Genomic DNA, 12,114 nt, shown 5'->3' on the forward strand with positions numbered 1-12,114 from the left:
CAATAGCAGTGACAAATATTTGCAACTCTAGGTGATACAATACTTGTCAGATAATTGACAAACGAAAATCTAATTTAAGATTACAACAATTTCTAAGTTTCATTTCCTATTGATGTTCAAAAATTTATTACAGCTTCAAAAAAAAATTCCCCGAAAGACATTTCAGTAGATAATTTAAAAAATAAATATTTAAGTGCAAAATAAAAAGAACTTAATAAATGAATTAATTTTTTTAAAATGTATTTTGTACATTTTACGAAAATCCAATTAAAAAAGAAAACAAATTGTTCCTGAAGGCGATTAAAAATAAAATACACTATCCAAGAAAATCCTCAAAATTGGTTTAAAAAAACGAATGAATATTGACATGAAAAATAAAACAAAATTTGCCTAATGTATTAATTCAAAAACTGTATTTTGCAAATTTTGCTAAATGGATCAATTAAAAAAAGACAAATATATTATGTTTCGTTCAGCTCTTTGTATCCTGAAAACCAACCTAAGACTTTCATTCCTTACAAAAAAGAAGAAGAAAAAAAAATCCCGATAAAATCATTTTCTTGAATTTTATGTTTTAATCTTGTGGCAGCAGATGTGCGGAATGGGACCTCGTTTGCAATAGGATGAGAATTGGGAGGTCGGCCTCCCTACCTCGCTTTCTCAAAGGCACGGGAGGTCCGCCTCCCTACCTCACTTTCTAAAAGGTACGGGAGGTCGTCGGCCTCCTTACCTCGTTTTCTCAAAGGAACGGGAGGTCGGCCTCCCTACCACGCTTTTTCAAAGGTACTTTCATAGGGGTATAGATATATATGTATATAACCTCTCTCTCTCTCTCTCTCTCTCTCTCTCTCTCTCTCGACCAAGAAACGAAAAAGTATCCAATCTTAAATAAGATAGGATTCTACCTCGACGACTTATGAGTTCAGAACGATTCGACACAAGTTCCTCTTTAAATCATAATTCACCGAGCAGAAAACTATCTGGCGTCGCAACCACTAATGGTTACTGGGGACGAGTGCTTATATAAACTTTCCCCCCAAAAAATAGTACAAGCAACATAATGGCCACTTGTCTAGCTCAACAATATAATTATAGTTCTTCTTCAAGGGAATCATAATTTATTGAGTGGAGACTATCTGGCGTCACTACCACGAAGGGTTTTTGACGGAAAAACGGGAAAAACATAAATTAACAGAGACCCTTACCCTTCATACGAAGGGAGGTTATGGAAGCCAGGAGAAAGGGCAACATGAAAGTTATTTCAAAGTTTTCCTACTATCATGGAAACTGGCAGTCGAAGAATTATACCTTTTTGTTATCTATAAGTGATAATAAAGTTTAATATTTACCTATAAAACATAACCTGCTTGAAATACGGAATATCTAGTATCATTGATTCATGACAGATTACAATACTTTGCTGTTTTAGGGCATAGCGTCCCCCCCCCCCCCCCCCACCCCCCCCCCCCCCCCCCGCCTAAGGCATAGCGACTCCCAGTACCTTTATCTAAACACCTCGAGGACTCAGTGACGACAAATCATATTTCCATTAATGCTTTCCCAGCTAATACATCCCATCCTAAGACGTCTTGGTAGACACTTTGACCATTTAGCTTTATGAATATATACCTCTGCCCGAAATACCTCCAGATTAAAAAGTGGCCAATGAAACAACTCCGGAATATTGTGTTCGCCGAAATATGCACTGGTCCCGAAACATTGTTAATGGCTTTGCAAGGGAAGGTGTGTTAGGGTCGTCTACGATTTTCTAGGCGAGGGATCTTTTTTTTTTTTTTTTTTTTTTTTTGCTCTCTCAAAGATTTTGGTCTTGGGGGAACCGGTTAAGTCTTGGAAGAGTAAGACGTGTTTGCTGTAGGTTTGAGAGAGAGAGAGAGAGAGACTGCTTTAGGTTAAGTCATGGAAGAGAGAAGGTGCTTGTTCTAGGTTTGAGAGAGAGAGAGAGAGAGAAGAGATTGTGTTTTAAGTTGTCTTGGAAGAGGAAGACGTGTTTACTGTAGGTTCGAGACAGACAGACAGACAGACAGACAGAGAGAGAGAGAGAGAGAGAGAGCGAGAGAGAGAGGAGAGATGTTTTAGGTTAAGTCATGGAAGAGAGAAGAAGGTGCTTGTTCAAGGTTTGAGAGATGGAAAGAGAGAGAGATTGCGTTAATTCTTGGAAGAAGAAAGCGTGTTTACTGTAGCTTTGAGAGAGAGAGAGAGAGAGAGAGAGAGAGAGAGAGAGAGAGAGAGAGAGAGAGAGAGAATTAGGTTATGTTCGTTTAGGTCTACCAAACCCTCTTGGCCATTACTCCGGTAATTAATGGCTGGTTTAAATCAAGCTGCTTTATGGTAACAAGGGCGTACATTAGCTATGCAACAGTGATCAATATTTTAAGAAGCCTCGTATGGACCTGTGCACTATGGCCCACCAATTGAGATTGTAGAAGACTGAGCTGTCTAGACAATCAATATCCCAAATGGACTATTACTTTTGGACCAAATGAATGCAACCATACCAACACGAACCAGAGGGTTGTATGTAGCGCCTAATGGAGATCCGAGTATCTATCGAAAACTAGGGTGTATAATCTATACAATACTAAGAAACAGGCACCATTATGCAAATAAATCTTCATTCATTGTACCCTAGTTTGTAAATAAACACTCTCTTACTTACACATATACCTGTTAATCATAGTAAATGTACACAGTTCCACATTTGGCTATATTATTTATTACTTCGTGTACCTACTCCTATTCAATTTGTATATATAAGTGGAAATCTCTTTCTGGGGTACTTCTTTAGTCTGAGTCTTGCAGGTTAATGTAACCTCAAAGCATCTATTGTCCTCGCTTTCGTCGTAAGTAGGGAATTATTTGATCCTCAAGTTTCCTTCAAAAGGAATTCCCCTATTGACTTGCGGGTTTTTTTAAACATCATTCGTGCATGAAGGTATCCCAGTAACCTACACGAATTAAACTGATGCTGCTTTTTCTGAATCCCAGTGAGCGTCAGGGTATCCTCGCATAACCCTAAGCTGGCTCAACAGATCGTGGCAACTGTTTCCACTTATCAATTAATACGTCGAAATGGAATACAGCTGTTTAGCTCCCGTTTAATCAGCAAGTGTAAACTCATATTTTGACGTCAACTCAAGCCATCAGAACATTCTTAATAATCCTTCAGCCAAAATGACGAATTGTACCCTTACAAACGGATATTTGATGTTGCAGAAAAAAAAGCTTTCCAATATATCCCGGAATGATTTCAAACGACACACAGAAAGGAGAGCTAATAACGAGCAGTCGAGCCAATAGTCAAAAGGTCACTTTTTACAAATCTGTCAAATTGCACTGACCTATTCAATGAGTATATCAATCACTGAGTCTGCCTGTTTGAAGTTTTTTTTTTTTTTTTTTTTTTTTTTGCCCTTTGTGAAAATAATTAAATTGCAAAGTCAAAATTATTGACGTACGTATCCCTGTTGGAGGTTAGCTAGCTGCAAATCTATACGCTGCATTTATACATATTGATGAAAGTACGCCCCGCGATTTATCAATTTTTAAAAAAAGTTCGAATTTAGATCAATTGAATAATTTGTTTACTCTGAAAGCTGCTCCGATCTCCAAAGTATTTCGAAATCTTTCTGGCCTTGGTGCGTTCTAAACGTACCCACGAATCTTTTGTTCCATTTAATCCAAATTTAAGGTTTCGAATCGTGGGAAAATGGGATTACGCAACACGAAGCTTTGATTTAAGTTCAAATGGGAAATAATTTTACAGAATATTAGCGAGAGTCAAATTCATCGAATATCCGTCTCGTTATAGAACAATTGTTTTTATATGGGTTTCGCGCGTATCTCTAAAATGATTTCGATAAAATCATTAAACTGTGAAATGCTGGAAGACTGGTATTTAATTCCAAGGATTTGACTTAGATGAAAATGTACATGAATAATTCATAATGTATCAAGTGAAAGGAATATCAAGGTTTCAAACGAACTATTGATAGTTTTGAGTATATGAACTTTTGACTGATTTCATCTCAAGAAGCATAAAAAGGAAATATAGATTATATATAATTATATAGTGAAAATAAACTGTTGAACCTTAGATTATATTATTGAACTTAACTTCGACAAGAGAGGGGTAACCATTTTATTAAGCTTTTTTGAGAAAATATTAAAAAAATCATATATTACTATCCTAAAGTCTTTTTTTATATATCCTGTGGAGGCCAAAGGAAGCGGCATTCTGATTTATTATCTTACTATGCCTTTACGTTAGAGGATAAAAGTATACAAAGGCGCACATAGGTCTGAAAATGAGATTAAAATTGTAAAAGCAAGGATTGTATCCAGACAAAATCTTTCTACAGCAATCTTCATTCCTCCAACATTTCTCCAACACTTCATCTTCAACATTGGTGGTGATTTCCTTTTGTATCGTGAATACAAATAATCTTGTAGTTAGAGAAAAGAAAAAGTGAAGGCAAAAATGTATGTAGAAGAGCGAGAGAGAGAGAAGAGAGAGGAGGAGGAGAGGTAAAGAGAGAGAGAGAGAGAGAGAGACCCTCTTAAGCAAAAAATTATCAGGTTCTATTCAATAAAATTTTTAGAACGAGAGAGAGAGAGAGAGAGAGAGAGAGAGAGAGAGAGAGAGAGAGAGATTTCAATCAAAAAGGCTCAGATTTCAAGTTAAATGATCAATACAAGAGAGAGAGAGAGAGAGAGAGAGAGAGAGAGAGAGAGAGAGAGACTATTCATTTCAATCAAAACGGCTCATATTTTAAGTTTAATGATCAGTATAAGAGAGAGAGAGAGAGAGAGAGAGAGAGAGAGAGAGAGAGAGAGAGAGAGAGTATTCAATTCAAACAAAGTACTATCATATTTTTATTCAGTACAAAACAGAGAGAGAGAGAGAGAGAGAGAGAGAGAGAGAGAGAGAGAGATAATATTCATTTCAAAACAAAGTACTATCATATTTATTCAGTTAAATGATCAGTACAAAACGAGAGAGAGAGAGAGAGAGAGAGAGAGAGAGAGAGTAGAGAGAGAGATAATATTCATTTCAAACAAAGACTATCATATTTTATTCAGTCAAATGATCAGTACAAAACAGAGAGAGAGAGGAGAGAGAGAGAGAGAGAGAGAGAGAGAGAGAGAGAGATAGTATTCATTTCAAACAAAGTACTATCATATTTTATTCAGTCAAATGATCAGTACAAAACAGAGAGAGAGAGAGAGAGAGAGAGAGAGAGAGAGAGAGAGAGAGAGTAGTATTCATTTCAAACAAAGTACTATCATATTTTATTCAGTCAAATGATCAGTACAAAACAGAGAGAGAGAGAGAGAGAGAGAGAGAGAGAGAGAGAGAGAGAGAGAGAGAGAGAGAACACAAACATAAATTTCTGATGGAGAATCCCGAAAGTAAACTGAAACTGAAGGAGAAACAGCTTCGGGAATCTAAAACAAGAAATGAAACTTAGTTCGAACAAAAACTTCTAATACCAGGAGCGAAAAGTCCTACGAAGGACTTCCCTGACGAGGTTTGGATTTCATTAACTTATGTGTGTACAGATCCTTCAGGGAGTCCTAAGTATACATCTGCTGAAACTACAGTGTTTTTGGATCAAGGAATTCTTTCAAGTTTGTTTTATGAAGTTCAGAAAATGTAGATGATCTTCAAATCTCGATTCCCTGAATTTGAATCAGAAAGAATCTCGTGGTTAAATTAATCAGATCTGTGTTTATAGAGATCTATTTGTATATGTATAGATCTTTTGTGTGTATATAGATCTATGTGTATGGAGCATTCAAAACTGGTGTTTTTATAAGGTATCTGGTGAATATATGTATATATATATATATATATATATATATATATATATATATATATATATATATATATATATATATATAATATATATATCTAATAAAAGGAGCCCATAAAAACACCAAAATGTAGGAGAGAAAAGTACTATATTTCAGAGTACCAGTACAGGACGTTCTTCAGTTTTTAAGGGAAAATTTATCCCCCTATTCAGATCATTTCCCATTGGCGCTTGACAAAATAATAAAGTTAGTTGAATTATGTGCATCTAATAACGTATTTTCATTCGGTGAATCATTCTACAAGCAAAAATTCGGGTGTGTAGTATGGGTAGTCCTTTAAGTCCTGTTTAGCCAATCTGTAACATGGAATACTTTGAAACTACAGTAATAAATGCAATAAAACCCAAAAAACATGCTGTGGATGAGATACGTGGATGATATCCTAACATTTTGGGATAATAAGTGGGGTATTTCAATGAATTCCTCTCAAAATTCTTAAACGCATTAGTGCCCAGCATCAAATTTAAAGTTGAATGGGAACAGACAACAAAATTCCTTTTCTTGATGTTTTAATAATCAGAGACGACAGAATACCAAAAGTCTTTTAAACAAAGTCAATAACTAGTTTTTAAAGCAAAAGCCATTCTGATTCCAATAGCATTTATTGTTATAAATTTACCATATATAGAAAACCAACGTTCTCACTTCATATATTCACTACTTTAGCTATCACGACATTACTATCAAGATAGGTGTAGCTAGCAACCTATTCTTAAGAGCCTTACGAATTTGTTCCCCAGATTTCCTGGAAAAAGAATTTGAACTAATTCGCAAGCAACTTTCGTCTTTAAAGTATCCTGACCATATAATTGAGAAAGCAATTCAAAAGCAAACGTAATTTTCTACCGACCCCCTAAAGACAAGACCACAGACACACCCAACAATAAAATAAAAATTCCTCACCTGGAGACGATTAAGAGAGTAACCCACACCCTTGGGAAATCCAACCCTTTTTGCATTTACCTACCCAAACACCTTAGCCAAATCCCTGATTAACGTCCAACAAAAGACATCTCCCAAAGACTCTGGGGTCTATGAAATCCATGCCAGGACTGTGACCAATCTTACATCGGATTTACAGGTAAATCACTTCCCCAGAGATTAATACAACACAAACGGTCAGTTAGGTATGGACAACAAAACTCGGCTATTTTCAACCATATAAATGAACATAACCATAGAATAAACTGAATTTGTCACGTGTAATTTATAGCAGCAATGCTGCTGGTACAAGAGTCAAATGATGGAATCGGCCATTATAAAAGAGAAGCAGGTAATGAACATCTAAAAAGGCGCGTGAATCTCAGATGTCGTCGACGAAGTTTTCATTCAACCAACGCTTAAGAAGATTAAAGGAAGATTATCAGCGGGGTGACCGAAATTGGCTTACTTGTGGACGGATCTCTTGGGATAAATACCACCTTTTCTGTAAACTTTTCTCATTCATATACCTGAAGAGAGAGACAGCAGTCTCTGAAATATAGTACTTTTCTCTCTACATTTTGGTGTTTTTAGGGCTCCTTTTATTAGATGGAATTCTGTTGTTCAGAACATTTTTACCAGTCATATATATATATATATATATATATATATATATATATCCTATATATATATATATATATATATATATATATATATATTATATATATATACAATTATATTATATATATATATATATCTATATATATATATATATATATATATATATATATATATATATATATATACCCATACATATATGTATATATATACATACACATACATACAATAAACAAATCAAATAAAATGAATAACAGAAAACAGTACCAAATAACTACAGAATAATATTTTAAACAATTTTCCACTCTTTCCCGTTCAGGTAACCTGACAATAGAATTCAAATTTCTGATACATGAAAATAAATGAAAAATGCTTTAATGTGACTTTTCAATATTCCTTTGCAACTACCTGAATCAAGCAAATTTATTTATGACTTTTACGGGCGGGGGGGAAGGGGGGGGGGGGGGAATGCATCAGTTAGCAATGGCTTCAAAATTATAATACAGAAAGTTATTTCGTGATTCTGTAACCGTCGATACAACTGAAATGTCAAATGGACTTTGATACTATTCGTAAAAATGGTCAATATAAAATATTCATTGTAATCTGTAGGCCTGATATATGGTATATATATATATATATATATATATATCTATATATATATATATAGTATATATATATATATATGTATGTATATATATAAACATATATATATATATATATATATATATATATGTATGTATATGTATATAAAAACATATATATATATATATATATATATATATATATATATATATATATATATATATATATATATATACATATATATATGTATGTATATATATGTATATATATCTATATATATATATATATATATATATATATATATATATATATACATATCATATATATATATATATATATATATATAGTATGTATGTATGTAGTATATATATATATATATATATATATATCTATATATATTACTATATATATATATATATATATATATATCATATATATGCGTGTTGCGCGCTGTGGTGTGCGTGTGTGTGTGGGTGTTTCTCGTTGCTTTTAGTTCTTTCTGCAATATCGCGGGTTCTCTCCGTTTAATATTTCCCTCTCTCTCTCTCTCTCTCTCTCTCTCTCTCTCTCTCTCTCTCTCCTCTCTCTCTAGGCTTGCTTTATATCGAATATTTCTCTCTCTCTCTCTCTCTCTCTCTCTCCCTCTCTCTCTCTCTCTCTCTCTCTCAGACTTGCTTTATATCGGATATTTCTCCCTCACGAAAACCTTTTATACCTTGTTGAAACAATTTCTCTCTCTCTCTCTCTCTCTCTCTCTCTCTCTCTCTCTCTCTCTCTCTCTCTCACTGCGAGTTCCTTAAATTGACGTTCGGGGGATTTTACCAATCTGTTGACAATGTCCACAAAGTGGAGACTGTCATTGAGTTTAATATTTTTGTATATTTGTTCCGCTTTTCAATTCGTTTTGTAACTCGGCGAATCTGTATCTCTGTCACTGCTTTTTCTTCGGTTCTTCCGCGTTTGCATGTCCCGTTCCTGAGAGATTTCTTCAGTGGCGTAGGAAAGGGTCGCGTAAAGTGGAAATGGTCGCTTGTAAAGGGGAAAGTGAGGAGAGCAAAGGAAAGTTTATTTTGTTTGAAAGCAGAGAGAAAGTGGTTCCACTGAATTTAACATGAAAGTAGATAGGATTCGAGAATTTTTAAAATGGAAATTGGTTGTAGTAACTTGTCCTAATGGACGAAGGCACACTGTAGTGAAAGAGCAGAGTTGACGAAGATTGAAGCGAAGGTTTAAAAAGAAGAGAAAAATGTCAAAATAAGGTTGTCAATAAGATTTCCAAAAAGATATTTGATAATGAATGGATAAGGGGAAAGACGAAAGCTTAATGGAAAGCGTATGTTGAAAGAGAGTTGAGAAAAGGTCTCTGGAATAATTCTAGAAGCCTATCATGAATGATGGTGCAACTAGGGCCAGAAGGGACGATGCGAGGAGCCTTAAGTAATGGCTACAGTGTACCGTACGAGATGCACTGACTGCACAACCCGTTACGGTGAAGATACAGAGTAAAATCTGAAAAAGGCATTTATCAGTGATACCAATTATTATTCGATTTTATTGTTTAAAAATTTAATTTAGCTTCAAGTCCTAATATTTTTTTTATTAGGAAATCTCAAATGAGATTATTATCAATTTAAAAAAAACTGTATTAAACTATTTTCATGCATCATCCAGCAACATAGTCAGATTTACAAATTGATTTTTTTTCTTCCAGCTATGACCGTAAATATGCTCAATGAAATCTCTCTCTCTCTCTCTCTCTCTCTCTCTGGCTGTGTGTGTGTTTGTGTGTGTGTGTGCCATCTATTATCTGAATTGTGCAATTTCATTTTGTTTTACTAATTATTTTACCCAAGAAAAGTAACCGCTTAAGCAGGCTAACTCAATTGCAAGAGTTATCAAGAAAGCTAACATTAAGCACCATACCTTCATTATCATCACCATACCTCGACAATACACCCCTGGGAATGACCTCCAGAAAAAAAAACAACAGCAAAATGAGGCTAACTAAACTACAAGAATTACCAGAATAGCTAACCTTAAGCATCATACCCACTTCACTATCACCGTACGTCACCATACCTCGACACTACACTTGGGTGGATGTCCTCCAAAAGAACAATAGCAAAATGAGGCTAACTCAATTGTGAGTTATCAAAAAAGATAACCTTAAGCATCAAAACTACTTCACGATCACCATATGTCATCATACCTCGACACTATACTCGGGTGAATGGTCCCTAAGGAAAACGACAGCTAAATGAGGTTGTGAGAGTGATGAGGCTAACTCAAATGTGAAAGTCACCAAAAAGTCTAACATCATCATACCTACTTCGTGATCACCGATACTTCACCATAACTCGACACTACACTTGGGTGAATGACCTCAAAGGAACAACAGCAAAATGAGGCTAACTCAAATGTGAAAGTTAACAAAAAACTTAACATTATCATACTACTTCGTGATCACCATACTTCACTATACCTCGACGTGAATGACCTCCAAAAGAACAACAGCAAAATGAGGCTAATTCGATTGTGAGAGTTACCCTAACGCCTACCATAGAGCGAAAGGAACTTATGGGGGGAACTTCAGAGCTTTTAAAATTTACGAAACAAAGTTGGCAGGGAAATTATACGGCCCGGGAACAGAAATGACGTGACTGAGTGGAAAGTGTTCCCTGACGTGAATTCCAAATTCGTTCCTGGAAGAAGAGGAGCAATCTGGGAAAGGTGGGAAGCTTAAGTCTTTGTTGGGAAGTCGTTCTGGACTTCAAACTTCCAAAGATGAAAAAGGCAAAAGTTATTTCTCGTCTGAAATAGAGTTATTATTTCCAGTGTCAAAGGAATAGTATTTAGACATGTCTTCCAGAATATGACAGAGGGAAGGTATACTTAAGCTTCAGGTGTAATATCCAAATTTATAAAAAGGAAAACAATAACCAAATATATATTTTTAATGAAGATGAATATAATAATAATATTAATAATAAAAAAAAATCATAATCACATGAGTCAATAAAATGGAAAAGTAAATCCACAATAGTATGTCTGATAGATTTTGTAATTTAAAATATATTTTAGATAACAAAATCAAAAACAGACACACTATCTTGGATTTGCTTTTCCAATAATAATAATAATAATAATAATAATATAATAATAAAATAATAATAATAATAATAATAACAATAATAATAATAATAATAATAATAATAAATAATAAAATATGCAGGGAGAGGAGAAAGACAAGCAAAACGAGGAATGGCACAAACAAAACCAATGCACGGACAATACATGAGATAGACTAAAGAACTAGCCAGCGATGACACGTGGTAATGGCTACTGAGGGGGGAGAGCTAAAGAAGGAAACTGAAGGAATGATAACAGCGGCACAAGATCAGGCCCTAAAACAATATATGTCCAAAAAAACGATATATGGAAATAACATCTCTCCCATATGTAGGAAGTGCAATACGAAAAAGAAACCTAAACCACATAGCAAGCGAATGTCCAGCACTTGCACAGAACCAGTACAAAAAGAGGCGAATGATTCAGTGGCAAAAGACCTCCCACTGGAGCCTGTGCAAGAAAAAACATCAGTTACCTTGCAGTAATAAGTGGTACGAGCACCAACCTGAGGGGAGTGTAGAAAACGATCAGGCAAAGATCCTCTGGGACTATATGGTTCAGAACGGATAGGGTGTACGTGCAAATAGACCAGACGTGACGTTGATTGACAAAGTCAAGAAGAAAGTATCACTCATTTGATGTCGCAATACCATGGGACAACAGAGTTGAAAAGAAGAAAAGAGAGAGAAAAAATGGATAAGTATCAAGATCTTGAAAATAGAAATAAGAAGGATATGGGATATGCCAGTGGGAAATTGTATCCATAATCATAGGAGCACTAGGCATTTATCCCCAAGATCCCTGAAAAGGAATCTAGAAAAACTAGAGGCTGAAGTAGTCCCGGACTCATGCAGAAGAGTGTGATCCTAGAAACGGTGCACCATAGTAAGAAAGTATGGACTCCTAAGGAGGCAGGATGCAACCCGGAACCCAACACATAAATACCACCCAGTCGAATTGGAGGAC

Source organism: Macrobrachium nipponense, chromosome 27, assembly GCF_015104395.2.
Source record: "Macrobrachium nipponense isolate FS-2020 chromosome 27, ASM1510439v2, whole genome shotgun sequence".
Lineage (NCBI taxonomy): Eukaryota > Metazoa > Arthropoda > Malacostraca > Decapoda > Palaemonidae > Macrobrachium > Macrobrachium nipponense.